Source organism: Arachis stenosperma, chromosome 3, assembly GCF_014773155.1.
Source record: "Arachis stenosperma cultivar V10309 chromosome 3, arast.V10309.gnm1.PFL2, whole genome shotgun sequence".
Lineage (NCBI taxonomy): Eukaryota > Viridiplantae > Streptophyta > Magnoliopsida > Fabales > Fabaceae > Arachis > Arachis stenosperma.
This window is the reverse complement of record NC_080379.1, coordinates 4,138,357-4,154,423: the sequence shown is the minus strand read 5'-3', so window position 1 is coordinate 4,154,423 and position 16,067 is coordinate 4,138,357.

The following is a 16,067-nucleotide window of genomic DNA, read 5'->3' as shown; positions in this document are numbered from 1 at the left end:
GTTCTTTCAGAAGTACGTCTGGATGCACCCCGTGGTATCAGAGCCTAATGAATTAAAGCAAAGAGAAGGTATATTGGAGATAATGGAGAGTAAGAGAGACTTGAAATATTCATGTCAAATCCTGAATCTAGCCAACCTATCTTTTATAATACAGAAGTTTCTCTTGATCGTTTACCACCATCTGTTCATAAAACCCTATCCAATAAAATAGAAAACCTTGTTGAAATCACCTATGTACCAGAAGACTCAAAGATCCCTGCTACTCAACAACCTCTCATAAATCCATACACTTTCTACCACCGAAAAAAGCAGTTTAGTATTCGCCACCTCATAAGAAGGGAATCATCACCTCCTGTTAAGGAAGTGATTCAAACTTCCCGTTTGCAACAGTGTGGTCTCCAAGCCACCTCTGCAGAACAGTATGTTACGATTGAGATCCCTCAAGAACTCATTCGTGAATACTTGTCACAAGGATATACTCACCTGCACCTTGGAGCCATAAGGTTAATTCTAACTTTACATGGTAGAAAAGGACTGCCTGTCACCGCAAAGATCGCACTTTTAGATACCACCTTCAAGGAATACCAACATGCGCTTATTGGAGCACTTGTATCCACTCTCACTAATGGAAGTGTGATTCTTACAATCTCGCCAGATTTCACTATCAGGCTGACAGATCCGACACTTTCCCAAAGGATTCGGATACAGATCCAGTTGATTGGTGTTACACAAGACGCCAGTGCTGAACAAGCCACACTCCATCACCAGGTGTTGTACAGGATCCAAGATCATGCTTTGGATCTGAACCTTCCAAACACCACCCATGATGCGCTTTTGATGTTCACAGACAGGAACCATGGTCCGGCCATAGTTAGCATTCCAAGGATGATTCCTCCAGACGAGCTTGCGGCTATAGTACCACTAGAATGGATCACTAACTATGAGAGAGCTTTTTCACGGAGCACTCCTGATGTCCAAACAACAGCACCACCAGTGGTCACACGAGAAACTGACGGAACAGTCAGAACGATTTTTCAAAGGCCAGGAACAGAAGGGCGACCATCCTTTTCTAGACAGTCATCCTCCAGAAAGATCTATATGATCTCTCCTCTCACTGTTCAACATACCAGCAATCAAGATGACCCCCCAATTCACTACTATGAAGAAGGAAAGCCAGTCTATGTCTCACACGTCAATGGCCATTTCATATGGGACGTTGATCACAGTATGTGTGACTCAGATTGCGACTGTGATGCTTGGGGAGAATCAGAAGATGAGGACTACTACAAAAAGAAGAAGTCCAAAAAGAACAGGAAGCAGAGCTGTGCTGCTCCTCTAAAGTTCTATCCACCAGATGAACCTGAGGAACCACCAAGGTTTTACCTAAGGAAGAAGAAAAAGAAGATCCTTAGGCCTCAAATCTCAGATCCTATTGCTGTACCATGTATAGCAACTCTCAAGCCTTATGAGCAAGAATTTCCTCCTCTACAGGTTTCCACTAACAGTCAAAGGATTACTCGACGGCCATACATAGCCCCAAAAGGAGTAACTCCACAAGGAGTCCAGTCAACTTCACCTCAAGATGAGGTCCTGAATTGGCAAACAGAGAATGCTGTTAGCCAAAACAAAGTCCTGTTGAGAATCGATCACACCTTGGAAACACTCGTTGAGAAGACAGACAACCTGTCCTCACAAGTGTACTCAGTTCAAACCCAAGTTGATGAGCTAAAAAGTAGACTGACCATACAAGCCCAAAAACTTGACCAAGATCTAAAGACTTACATCCAAACCCACTACTTTGGCCCAGATTTCCAAAAGAAAGACCAAGAGCTTACCCGTATTAAAGCCCAGATCAGACAAATCGAACAAGACCAAGCTAGACAACCCAAGCCACAAGCTTTGGCCACAGATCCTTTAGCCTTATATCCACCACAGTATCCCATGTACACACCCACTTACATTCCTCCAAATATTCCTTCAAGGAGATCCTTTAGCCTTATATACACGTGTTTTACATTCCTTGCTAGTGATATTCTCGTTTGAAGAGATTGATGGAACAAGACACTACTGTGCGCATGCTAGCGGACAGTTCAAGGAGTCAGAAAAACACTACCATGCTACATACAAGGAGATCCTCGCGGTCAAAAGAGGAATCGAGAAGTTCAGTTTTCACTTGAGTGCATATCATTTCATTGTGGAAATGGACAATACGTCCTTTCCATCCATGCTGGACACCAAAGGGAAGATACTACCAAACTCACAACTTCTAAGATGGAAAGATTGGTTTTCACGCTATAAATTCACAGTAAAACACATCAAGGGAAACCACAACACCATAGCTGACTACCTTTCCAGACCAACCAAAGAACTTCCACCCAGAGTTCTTCACATCCTAACCATGAATAGAGCTTCACCACCAACCTTCCCTCTTCCAGACTGCCCTCAAGATCATAAGTTCTATAGAAGAGAACCTGGACCATTTCCTTTTTCTCTTCGACCTAGGACTGCTACTGAAGTCAAGATCCTAGCCGAAGAATGCCTGTTTTACTGGTTACACAGGCTTCTCCTTGTTACCCAAATCACAGCAAAACCTCAACATTTTCACCCGAAAACACCTTATCATATCATACCCACCATCAAAGGTGAAATTCCTGAAGAAATGCTGTGGTTCATGTGGGCGCTCTCTGTTCAATATGATTGCGCCATCATAGTTCCTGGAATTGCTATGTACAGGCTTCTCTGTGACAAAAGCTTCTCAGGAACAAATCTTGAGAAACTTCTCAAGATGTTTGCACCTATTCCATTTTGGAGAGGAAAACTCTTCAGTGCATTAACAGACCATGACGTTTGGAACATTTCTGATAAGCTGAGACACAGGTCTTACTATGCCTTTGTCTTAAGAAGGCTATTTGTTTCCCGTCAAGGGGGTCCTTTACACCAGAAACAACATCAACATTGTTGGATATTCAAAGATATGGCCAACAAATGAGAAACACTGTCTCAACAATCTGGCCAAACATCTCACCTTCCACAACAATCCTAACGTTGATGTACTCACAGAAGCCATTGAAGGACTCTCACTTTCATCAGAAGAGGAAGCTTCTTCCTCTAGGACTGTACAGGAAGAATTAAGAGAATTCCAAGTCAACTTTCTTGCTTCATCTGTGATTTATCCTACACCACCACTCTATCAAGATGAACACCCATGGAATTCTCCTTTTGAAGATCAAGCCACCTATGGCTACGGAAACATTGAAGATGAGGAACCAGGATCAAGGGTCTATCCAATACCTCCAAGCCCAACATATGTGGATGCTGGAATTGAAGACAATGATACTGAAGATCAATACACAGAAGGACCACATGACCTTATGGATGACATTGATGAACATGAGACCATTACGAAATACAGTCCGTGAAGAATGGGACCCAGCAATAATCATAATGTCCAGAAGTAATTATGATATTTTGTCTTTTATAATCATGTAAAATATGGTGTGACATAAAGTAAGTTTGTCCTTTTATAATCATCAAAGAGGAGTGATGTGAGATAAAGTTGTCATAATGTAACCAGAGATAAGATTCTTTCTTATCTCTTAGTAGTGCGGTCCACGTGTCTGTATCCAAGTAGCTTGCTTAAAGTTGTTTGTCCTGTTGTAATGATGGATAAGATTCTTTCTTATCCTCTACCACCCAAGAACCTCTATATATAGAGGGCTCTCCCATTGTAAAAAAGGGCAGAAGTTGATCTTTCAATATAACCATTGTAAGATATTCACCATGAATACTCTCTAAATCTCTCTCTCTCTGAAATCTTGAGTCTCCAATATGCTTATCTTTGCTTATTAGTTTCACGTATGCTCTAGGCTTGCCTCGTTCTTGAGGATCCTGCCTATCAGAAATGAAACTGATCCGATCCATGAGAAGTTCCAGTATTGGAAAGAAAGAACATATCGGCATCCATGACGATCTTGTCATAAGGTCCCTTGAATCCCCAATTGAGATGAGTTTAGTGGGAAATCGGGATAGAGATGACAAGATGTATTGGTCCCTTGGTATGTTCTTTCAGAAGTACGTCTGGATGCACCCCGTGGTATCAGAGCCTAATGAACTAAAGCAAAGAGAAGGTATATTGGAGATAATGGAGAGTAAGAGAGACTTGAAATATTCATGTCAAATCCTGAATCTAGCCAACCTATCTTTTATAATACAGAACTTTCTCTTGATCGTTTACCACCATCTGTTCATAAAACCCTATCCAATAAAATAGAAAACCTTGTTGAAATCACCCATGTACCAGAAGGGCGACCATCCTTTTCTAGACAGTCATCCTCCAGAAAGATCTATATGATCTCTCCTCTCACTGTTCAACATACCAGCAATCAAGATGACCCCCCAATTCACTACTATGAAGAAGGAAAGCCAGTCTATGTCTCACACGTCAATGGCCATTTCATATGGGACGTTGATCACAGTATGTGTGACTCAGATTGCGACTGTGATGCTTGGGGAGAATCAGAAGATGAGGACTACTACAAAAAGAAGAAGTCCAAAAAGAACAGGAAGCAGAGCTGTGCTGCTCCTCTAAAGTTCTATCCACCAGATGAACCTGAGGAACCACCAAGGTTTTACCTAAGGAAGAAGAAAAAGAAGATCCTTAGGCCTCAAATCTCAGATCCTATTGCTGTACCATGTATAGCAACTCTCAAGCCTTATGAGCAAGAATTTCCTCCTCTACAGGTTTCCACTGACAGTCAAAGGATTACTCGACGGCCATACATAGCCCCAAAAGGAGTAACTCCACAAGGAGTCCAGTCAACTTCACCTCAAGATGAGGTCCTGAATTGGCAAACAGAGAATGCTGTTAGCCAAAACAAAGTCCTGTTGAGAATCGATCACACCTTGGAAACACTCGTTGAGAAGACAGACAACCTGTCCTCACAAGTGTACTCAGTTCAAACCCAAGTTGATGAGCTAAAAAGTAGACTGACCATACAAGCCCAAAAACTTGACCAAGATCTAAAGACTTACATCCAAACCCACTACTTTGGCCCAGATTTCCAAAAGAAAGACCAAGAGCTTACCCGTATTAAAGCCCAGATCAGACAAATCGAACAAGACCAAGCTAGACAACCCAAGCCACAAGCTTTGGCCACAGATCCTTTAGCCTTATATCCACCACAGTATCCCATGTACACACCCACTTACATTCCTCCACAGCAGCCAACCATAAATGAACCTGACTATGACAACATCTTCAAGACCCATTACCATCTTGCCCGAAGACTACACACAAAGCCTAAGCCACACCCGATCCAACCTACAGAACCTTCACAAAAAAGGACACATAATCCACCATGGTCAGAAAGAGAATTTCTCAAAGGAGAAATCTCTGGGGAAAAAACTGAGATAATTTCCAAAAGAAAAGAAGAACAGGCACCAGAAGGGGAGACAATCGGAATGATTAATGCAGACGACACTTCAAGTGACTCGTTTGAAGAAGTAACGTCTGACTCATCAGATTTTTCGGTTGAAGAATCATCTGAGGAAGATCAAATTGCAGACCTTTCTGCAATAGCAATGGTTGGTCAGACCAACCCAACCTCAGAAGAAGAAGGAGAAGGAATAGTCGTAGAAGAAGAAGATGATGATCCCCCACAGACTAAGACCACTCAGACTAAAGCAGGCAACCACTATTTCACTTTTGATAACCTTCCTCCTCACAAATACAGAGAAAGGTTGAATGATTTTGGAGCCTGGATTGATACTAAGATGTCCAGCCCTAATACAGATATCCAGCAAGTACTCTCTGAGTTTGTCACCAGAATGACCGGCAATCTTAGAGAATGGATAAACACACTAAGTGAGTATGAGCGAATGCAGCTCACTAGTGGAAGTGCTGCTCAGTTTCTAGGAAGATTGCATAGAGAATTCCTAGGAGACATTGGGATTATCCAGCAGAAAAATTCCCAAGAATACTACGAGATGAAATGCTGTTCACTCAATAAGAAAGATCTGGAAAAGCATTTCAAAAGAATGCAGGCCAAATACTATCCTCTCGGAGGACAGAGCAACTCAACGCTTAAGGAAGTATATCTTGCTTCACTTCCAAAAGAGCTCCTACCAGAGATACGAAGGACAATGACCATCTACCAGAAGGATATTCCATCGATAACCTTCGGAGAAATCTATCAATTGGCTCTAGCAGCTCTTGATAAGCTCTGCAACCAGCAAGACCTGTTCAAACAACTAGCCAAGAATTCCCTCAAACTAAAGGGAGCATGCAATAAGTCTTATCTGCAGATCAAATGCAAGGATAAAGACTCATGTGATTGCCACACAAAAAAGAAGCACCACTACAGAAGAACCAGATGGTCAGATTTCGATCAAAGCCATTCCAGCAGAAGAAGAAAGTTCAAAGGAAAGAAACGGTTCTTCAGAAAAAAGACTTTCAAGGACAAGCGAACCAACAAATGCTTTCTTTGTGGGCAAACTGGGCACTTTGCCAGGAAATGTCCCAATAAGAAACAGACGAGCAAAAGGGAAATAAAGATGCTTCAATCTCTACAAGACGCTGTCTTAACTCGAGAAGATGAAGATCTTGAATCTATCCTTGAAGAACAGTCAGAAGCAGATGAGTACACACAGTACATGCTTCATGACCCTGAAGGTGATCCCTCTGATGATGACTACAGACCAATCCACTATATGGCGCCTGCTCCGCCTCAGCAGTGGATAACAGAAGGAGGATGTTTAGGAAGCTTAGGATCCAAAAGAATTGACGGAATCCAACGACCCCACTTCAAAGTCAAACTTTTGACATTCAAGTATGATGTGCCAAAAAAGGTCGTAGCACTGCTTGATACAGGATCTTGTGCAACTGTTGTCAGGCCCAATCTGTTACCTGATGAAATTTGGGCTTCTCATGACAAGATCTACACAACAGCCAGCCAAGGAAGATTTATTATTGACCGTATTTCCAGAGGAAATATTGGGCTACAAATATTTCCTGAAATGGTGATTTGGCTGAAGGTTCTGGGAAGCTACCTCCCTGAGAAAGATGTACTGTTTGGTTTTGATGCATATTACCAAACGCAGGGAATGTCGATATGGCCTGAAGGACTGAAATTCAAAAAGAAGTTCCTGCCATTTCTCGAAAACAGAGGCATCTATGAAATTAGCAAGGCTCCTTCAGACTATGGAGTTATCCAGAACAGGTTACTAAAAACTTGTTGTGACAGCCATGACAAGTTTGATCACCCTCTTCCTTTATGGAAGAATCAAGAGTTCTTCATTCAATTGCCCTTCAAGAAGAATGAAGACATCAACCCTACCAAGGCAACCCATTCAGGAATGAATCCTGAAGATCTGAAGTTAGCAAAGGAAGAATGCGCTTCGCTACTAAAGCAAGGTTTAATTGAACCGACAACTTCCAACTGGGCATGCCAAGCATTCTATGTGGAAAAGAGGTCTGAACAAATCAGAGGAAAGAAGAGATTGGTGATTGATTACAAGCCCTTAAACCTCTTTTTACAAGACGACAAGTTTCCACTACCAAGGATTGACGCCATAACTCCTCGGCTTAGTGAAGCTAAACTTTTCAGTAAGTTTGACCTCAAAGCAGGATTTTGGCAATTGGGTATCCATCCCAAAGACAGATATAAAACGGGCTTTTGCATACCTGATGCACAATACCAATGGACTGTCATGCCATTTGGACTAAAGGTAGCCCCTTCATTATTCCAAAAAACTATGATCAGAATCTTTGAGCCCATACTCCACTCAGCTCTCATCTACATAGATGACATCCTACTGTTCTCAAAGGACGGCCCAACTCATCAGGCCCTTCTGATCCAGTTTACTGAAATTGTGGAGAAATATGGAATAATGTTATCCGAAAAAAGAGCCTTATTGGTCAGGCCCAAATTGATTTTTTGGGAATGACTTTCAATAATGGTTTTTTCCAGCCTGGAGAGCATATCTCAAAAGAACTGTTAAATTTTCCTGATAACCACCTGACAACAAAGCAGGTCCAACAGTTCTTAGGCATCATCAATTACATCCGAGACTTTCTTCCGGATGTGACGAAACACACAAGCCAGTTGTCAAAGTTACTAAAAAAGCAACCCCCACCTTGGGGCCCTGAACAGACGACAGCTGTCAAGCACCTGAAAGAAGTAGCACAGAAACCCCCACCATTAAAGATTCCTAGCAATGGACAACGCATCCTGCAAACTGATGCTAGTGATAACTACTGGGGAGCTGTTCTCCTTGAAGAGATTGATGGAACAAGACACTACTGTGCGCATGCTAGCGGACAGTTCAAGGAGTCAGAAAAACACTACCGTGCTACATACAAGGATAACCATTGTAAGATATTCACCATGAGAAGTTCCAGTATTGGAAAGAAAGAACATATCGGCATCCATGACGATCTTGTCATAAGGTCCCTTGAATCCCCAATTGAGATGAGTTTAGTGGGAAATCGGGATAGAGATGACAAGATGTATTGGTCCCTTGGTATGTTCTTTCAGAAGTACGTCTGGTCATAAGGTCCCTTGAATCCCCAATTGAGATGAGTTTAGTGGGAAATCGGGATAGAGATGACAAGATGTATTGGTCCCTTGGTATGTTCTTTCAGAAGTACGTCTGGATGCACCCCGTGGTATCAGAGCCTAATGAACTAAAGCAAAGAGAAGGTATATTGGAGATAATGGAGAGTAAGAGAGACTTGAAATATTCATGTCAAATCCTGAATCTAGCCAACCTATCTTTTATAATACAGAAGTTTCTCTTGATCGTTTACCACCATCTGTTCATAAAACCCTATCCAATAAAATAGAAAACCTTGTTGAAATCACCCATGTACCAGAAGACTCAAAGATCCCTGCTACTCAACAACCTCTCATAAATCCATACACTTTCTACCACCGAAAAAAGCAGTTTAGTATTCGCCACCTCATAAGAAGGGAATCATCACCTCCTGTTAAGGAAGTGATTCAAACTTCCCGTTTGCAACAGTGTGGTCTCCAAGCCACCTCTGCAGAACTGTATGTTACGATTGAGATCCCTCAAGAACTCATTCGTGAATACTTGTCACAAGGATATACTCACCTGCACCTTGGAGCCATAAGGTTAATTCTAACTTTACATGGTAGAAAAGGACTGCCTGTCACCGCAAAGATCGCACTTTTAGATACCACCTTCAAGGAATACCAACATGCGCTTATTGGAGCACTTGTATCCACTCTCACTAATGGAAGTGTGATTCTTACAATCTCGCCAGATTTCACTATCAGGCTGACAGATCCGACACTTTCCCAAAGGATTCGGATACAGATCCAGTTGATTGGTGTTACACAAGACGCCAGTGCTGAACAAGCCACACTCCATCACCAGGTGTTGTACAGGATCCAAGATCATGCTTTGGATCTGAACCTTCCAAACACCACCCATGATGCGCTTTTGATGTTCACAGACAGGAACCATGGTCCGGCCATAGTTAGCATTCCAAGGATGATTCCTCCAGACGAGCTTGCGGCTATAGTACCACTAGAATGGATCACTAACTATGAGAGAGCTTTTTCACGGAGCACTCCTGATGTCCAAACAACAGCACCACCAGTGGTCACACGAGAAACTGACGGAACAGTCAGAACGATTTTTCAAAGGCCAGGAACAGAAGGGCGACCATCCTTTTCTAGACAGTCATCCTCCAGAAAGATCTATATGATCTCTCCTCTCACTGTTCAACATACCAGCAATCAAGATGACCCCCCAATTCACTACTATGAAGAAGGAAAGCCAGTCTATGTCTCACACGTCAATGGCCATTTCATATGGGACGTTGATCACAGTATGTGTGACTCAGATTGCGACTGTGATGCTTGGGGAGAATCAGAAGATGAGGACTACTACAAAAAGAAGAAGTCCAAAAAGAACAGGAAGCAGAGCTGTGCTGCTCCTCTAAAGTTCTATCCACCAGATGAACCTGAGGAACCACCAAGGTTTTACCTAAAGAAGAAGAAAAAGAAGATCCTTAGGCCTCAAATCTCAGATCCTATTGCTGTACCATGTATAGCAACTCTCAAGCCTTATGAGCAAGAATTTCCTCCTCTACAGGTTTCCACTAACAGTCAAAGGATTACTCGACGGCCATACATAGCCCCAAAAGGAGTAACTCCACAAGGAGTCCAGTCAACTTCACCTCAAGATGAGGTCCTGAATTGGCAAACAGAGAATGCTGTTAGCCAAAACAAAGTCCTGTTGAGAATCGATCACACCTTGGAAACACTCGTTGAGAAGACAGACAACCTGTCCTCACAAGTGTACTCAGTTCAAACCCAAGTTGATGAGCTAAAAAGTAGACTGACCATACAAGCCCAAAAACTTGACCAAGATCTAAAGACTTACATCCAAACCCACTACTTTGGCCCAGATTTCCAAAAGAAAGACCAAGAGCTTACCCGTATTAAAGCCCAGATCAGACAAATCGAACAAGACCAAGCTAGACAACCCAAGCCACAAGCTTTGGCCACAGATCCTTTAGCCTTATATCCACCACAGTATCCCATGTACACACCCACTTACATTCCTCCACAGCAGCCAACCATAAATGAACCTGACTATGACAACATCTTCAAGACCCATTACCATCTTGCCCGAAGACTACACACAAAGCCTAAACCACACCCGATCCAACCTACAGAACCTTCACAAAAAAGGACACATAATCCACCATGGTCAGAAAGAGAATTTCTCAAAGGAGAAATCTCTGGGGAAAAAACTGAGATAATTTCCAAAAGAAAAGAAGAACAGGCACCAGAAGGGGAGACAATCGGAATGATTAATGCAGACGACACTTCAAGTGACTCGTTTGAAGAAGTAACGTCTGACTCATCAGATTTTTCGGTTGAAGAGTCATCTGAGGAAGATCAAATTGCAGACCTTTCTGCAATAGCAATGGTTGGTCAGACCAACCCAACCTCAGAAGAAGAAGGAGAAGGAATAGTCGTAGAAGAAGAAGATGATGATCCCCCACAGACTAAGACCACTCAGACTAAAGCAGGCAACCACTATTTTACTTTTGATAACCTTCCTCCTCACAAATACAGAGAAAGGTTGAATGATTTTGGAGCCTGGATTGATACTAAGATGTCCAGCCCTAATACAGATATCCAGCAAGTACTCTCTGAGTTTGTCACCAGAATGACCGGCAATCTTAGAGAATGGATAAACACACTAAGTGAGTATGAGCGAATGCAGCTCACTAGTGGAAGTGCTGCTCAGTTTCTAGGAAAATTGCATAGAGAATTCCTAGGAGACATTGGGATTATCCAGCAGAGAAATTCCCAAGAATACTACGAGATGAAATGCTGTTCACTCAATAAGAAAGATCTGGAAAAGCATTTCAAAAGAATGCAGGCCAAATACTATCCTCTTGGAGGACAGAGCAACTCAACGCTTAAGGAAGTATATCTTGCTTCACTTCCAAAAGAGCTCCTACCAGAGATACGAAGGACAATGACCATCTACCAGAAGGATATTCCATCGATAACCTTCGGAGAAATCTATCAATTGGCTCTAGCAGCTCTTGATAAGCTCTGCAACCAGCAAGACCTGTTCAAACAACTAGCCAAGAATTCCCTCAAACTAAATGGAGCATGCAATAAGTCTTATCTGCAGATCAAATGCAAGGATAAAGACTCATGTGATTGCCACACAAAAAAGAAGCACCACTACAGAAGAACCAGATGGTCAGATTTCGATCAAAGCCATTCCAGCAGAAGAAGAAAGTTCAAAGGAAAGAAACGGTTCTTTAGAAAAAAGACTTTCAAGGACAAGCGAACCAACAAATGCTTTCTTTGTGGGCAAACTGGGCACTTTTCCAGGAAATGTCCCAATAAGAAACAGACGAGCAAAAGGGAAATAAAGATGCTTCAATCTCTACAAGACGCTGTCTTAACTCGAGAAGATGAAGATCTTGAATCTATCCTTGAAGAACAGTCAGAAGCAGATGAGTACACACAGTACATGCTTCATGACCCTGAAGGTGATCCCTCTGATGATGACTACAGACCAATCCACTATATGGCGCCTGCTCCGCCTCAGCAGTGGATAACAGAAGGAGGATGTTTAGGAAGCTTAGGATCCAAAAGAATTGACGGAATCCAACGACCCCACTTCAAAGTCAAACTTTTGACATCCAAGTATGATGTGCCAAAAAAGGTCGTAGCACTGCTTGATACAGGATCTTGTGCAACTGTTGTCAGGCCCAATCTGTTACCTGATGAAATTTGGGCTTCTCATGACAAGATCTACACAACAGCCAGCCAAGGAAGATTTATTATTGACCGTATTTCCAGAGGAAATATTGGGCTACAAATATTTCCTGAAATGGTGATTTGGCTGAAGGTTCTGGGAAGCTACCTCCCTGAGAAAGATGTACTGTTTGGTTTTGATGCATATTACCAAACGCAGGGAATGTCGATATGGCCTGAAGGACTGAAATTCAAAAAGAAGTTCCTGCCATTTCTCGAAAACAGAGGCATCTATGAAATTAGCAAGGCTCCTTCAGACTATGGAGTTATCCAGAACAGGTTACTAAAAACTTGTTGTGACAGCCATGACAAGTTTGATCACCCTCTTCCTTTATGGAAGAATCAAGAGTTCTTCATTCAATTGCCCTTCAAGAAGAATGAAGACATCAACCCTACCAAGGCAACCCATTCAGGAATGAATCCTGAAGATCTGAAGTTAGCAAAGGAAGAATGCGCTTCGCTACTAAAGCAAGGTTTAATTGAACCGACAACTTCCAACTGGGCATGCCAAGCATTCTATGTGGAAAAGAGGTCTGAACAAATCAGAGGAAAGAAGAGATTGGTGATTGATTACAAGCCCTTAAACCTCTTTTTACAAGACGACAAGTTTCCACTACCAAGGATTGACGCCATAACTCCTCGGCTTAGTGAAGCTAAACTTTTCAGTAAGTTTGACCTCAAAGCAGGATTTTGGCAATTGGGTATCCATCCCAAAGACAGATATAAAACGGGCTTTTGCATACCTGATGCACAATACCAATGGACTGTCATGCCATTTGGACTAAAGGTAGCCCCTTCATTATTCCAAAAAACTATGATCAGAATCTTTGAGCCCATACTCCACTCAGCTCTCATCTACATAGATGACATCCTACTGTTCTCAAAGGACGGCCCAACTCATCAGGCCCTTCTGATCCAGTTTACTGAAATTGTGGAGAAATATGGAATAATGTTATCCGAAAAAAAGAGCCTTATTGGTCAGGCCCAAATTGATTTTTTGGGAATGACTTTCAATAATGGTTTTTTCCAGCCTGGAGAGCATATCTCAAAAGAACTGTTAAATTTTCCTGATAACCACCTGACAACAAAGCAGGTCCAACAGTTCTTAGGCATCATCAATTACATCCGAGACTTTCTTCCGGATGTGACGAAACACACAAGCCAGTTGTCAAAGTTACTAAAAAAGCAACCCCCACCTTGGGGCCCTGAACAGACGACAGCTGTCAAGCACCTGAAAGAAGTAGCACAGAAACCCCCACCATTAAAGATTCCTAGCAATGGACAACGCATCCTGCAAACTGATGCTAGTGATAACTACTGGGGAGCTGTTCTCCTTGAAGAGATTGATGGAACAAGACACTACTGTGCGCATGCTAGCGGACAGTTCAAGGAGTCAGAAAAACACTACCATGCTACATACAAGGAGATCCTCGCGGTCAAAAGAGGAATCGAGAAGTTCAGTTTTCACTTGAGTGCATATCATTTCATTGTGGAAATGGACAATACGTCCTTTCCATCCATGCTGGACACCAAAGGGAAGATACTACCAAACTCACAACTTCTAAGATGGAAAGATTGGTTTTCACGCTATAAATTCACAGTAAAACACATCAAGGGAAACCACAACACCATAGCTGAGTACCTTTCCAGACCAACCAAAGAACTTCCACCCAGAGTTCTTCGCATCCTAACCATGAATAGAGCTTCACCACCAACCTTCCCTCTTCCAGACTGCCCTCAAGATCATAAGTTCTATAGAAGAGAACCTGGACCATTTCCTTTTTCTCTTCGACCTAGGACTGCTACTGAAGTCAAGATCCTAGCCGAAGAATGCCTATTTTACTGGTTACACAGGCTTCTCCTTGTTACCCAAATCACAGCAAAACCTCAACATTTTCACCCGAAAACACCTTATCATATCATACCCACCATCAAAGGTGAAATTCCTGAAGAAATGCTGTGGTTCATGTGGGCGCTCTCTGTTCAATATGATTGCGCCATCATAGTTCCTGGAATTGCTATGTACAGGCTTCTCTGTGACAAAAGCTTCTCAGGAACAAATCTTGAGAAACTACTCAAGATGTTTGCACCTATTCCATTTTGGAGAGGAAAACTCTTCAGTGCATTAACAGACCATGACGTTTGGAACATTTCTGATAAGCTGAGACACAGGTCTTACTATGCCTTTGTCTTAAGAAGGCTATTTGTTTCCCGTCAAGGGGTCCTTTACACTAGAAACAACATCAACATTGTTGGATATTCAAAGATATGGCCAACAGATGAGAAACACTGTCTCAACAATCTGGCCAAACATCTCACCTTCCACAACAATCCTAACGTTGATGTACTCACAGAAGCCATTGAAGGACTCTCACTTTCATCAGAAGAGGAAGCTTCTTCCTCTAGGACTGTACAGGAAGAATTAAGAGAATTCCAAGTCAACTTTCTTGCTTCATCTGTGATTATCCTACACCACCACTCTATCAAGATGAACACCCATGGAATTCTCCTTTTGAAGATCAAGCCACCTATGGCTACGGAAACATTGAAGATGAGGAACCAGGATCAAGGGTCTATCCAATACCTCCAAGCCCAACATATGTGGATGCTGGAATTGAAGACAATGATACTGAAGATCAATACACAGAAGGACCACATGACCTTATGGATGACATTGATGAACATGAGACCATTACGAAATACAGTCCGTGAAGAATGGGACCCAGCAATAATCATAATGTCCAGAAGTAATTATGATATTTTGTCTTTTATAATCATGTAAAATATGGTGTGACATAAAGTAAGTTTGTCCTTTTATAATCATCAAGAGGAGTGATGTGAGATAAAGTTGTCATAATGTAACCAGAGATAAGATTCTTTCTTATCTCTTAGTAGTGCGGTCCACGTGTCTGTATCCAAGTAGCTTGCTTAAAGTTGTTTGTCCTGTTGTAATGATGGATAAGATTCTTTCTTATCCTCTACCACCCAAGAACCTCTATATATAGAGGGCTCTCCCATTGTAAAAAAGGCAGAAGTTGTTCTTTCAATATAACCATTGTAAGATATTCACCATGAATACTCTCTAAATCTCTCTCTCTCTGAAATCTTGAGTCTCCAATATGCTTATCTTTGCTTATTAGTTTCACGTATGCTCTAGGCTTGCCTCGTTCTTGAGGATCCTGCCTATCAGAAATGAAACTGATCCGATCCATGAGAAGTTCCAGTATTGGAAAGAAAGAACATATCGGCATCCATGACGATCTTGTCATAAGGTCCCTTGAATCCCCAATTGAGATGAGTTTAGTGGGAAATCGGGATAGAGATGACAAGATGTATTGGTCCCTTGGTAAGTTCTTTCAGAAGTACGTCTGGATGCACCCCGTGGTAGATATTAAAATAATTATTTATTTATTTTTATTTATTAAATATGTAAAAAATGATAAAAATAAAATTAGTTAAAAAGAAAGTAGTTATAATTTAACTAAAAAATTTTAAAATAAAAAATTTAATATATAGATATAGATATTTGATATTTGATATTGTGACAGAAAAAGAAATTTTGGGGTTACATAGTTATGTTGTGTTCACGAATTGCATGTGAAACATTTTCAAATTTCTTTAGGTTTAAACTTTATAATAACATCTGAAGTTATATATTTTGAGATTCTTTTTAGCTAATTGGGGGCATTATACCTTGGGACTTAGGACTATTTAGGACCTATAGTTAATAAAATATAAAACAATGAT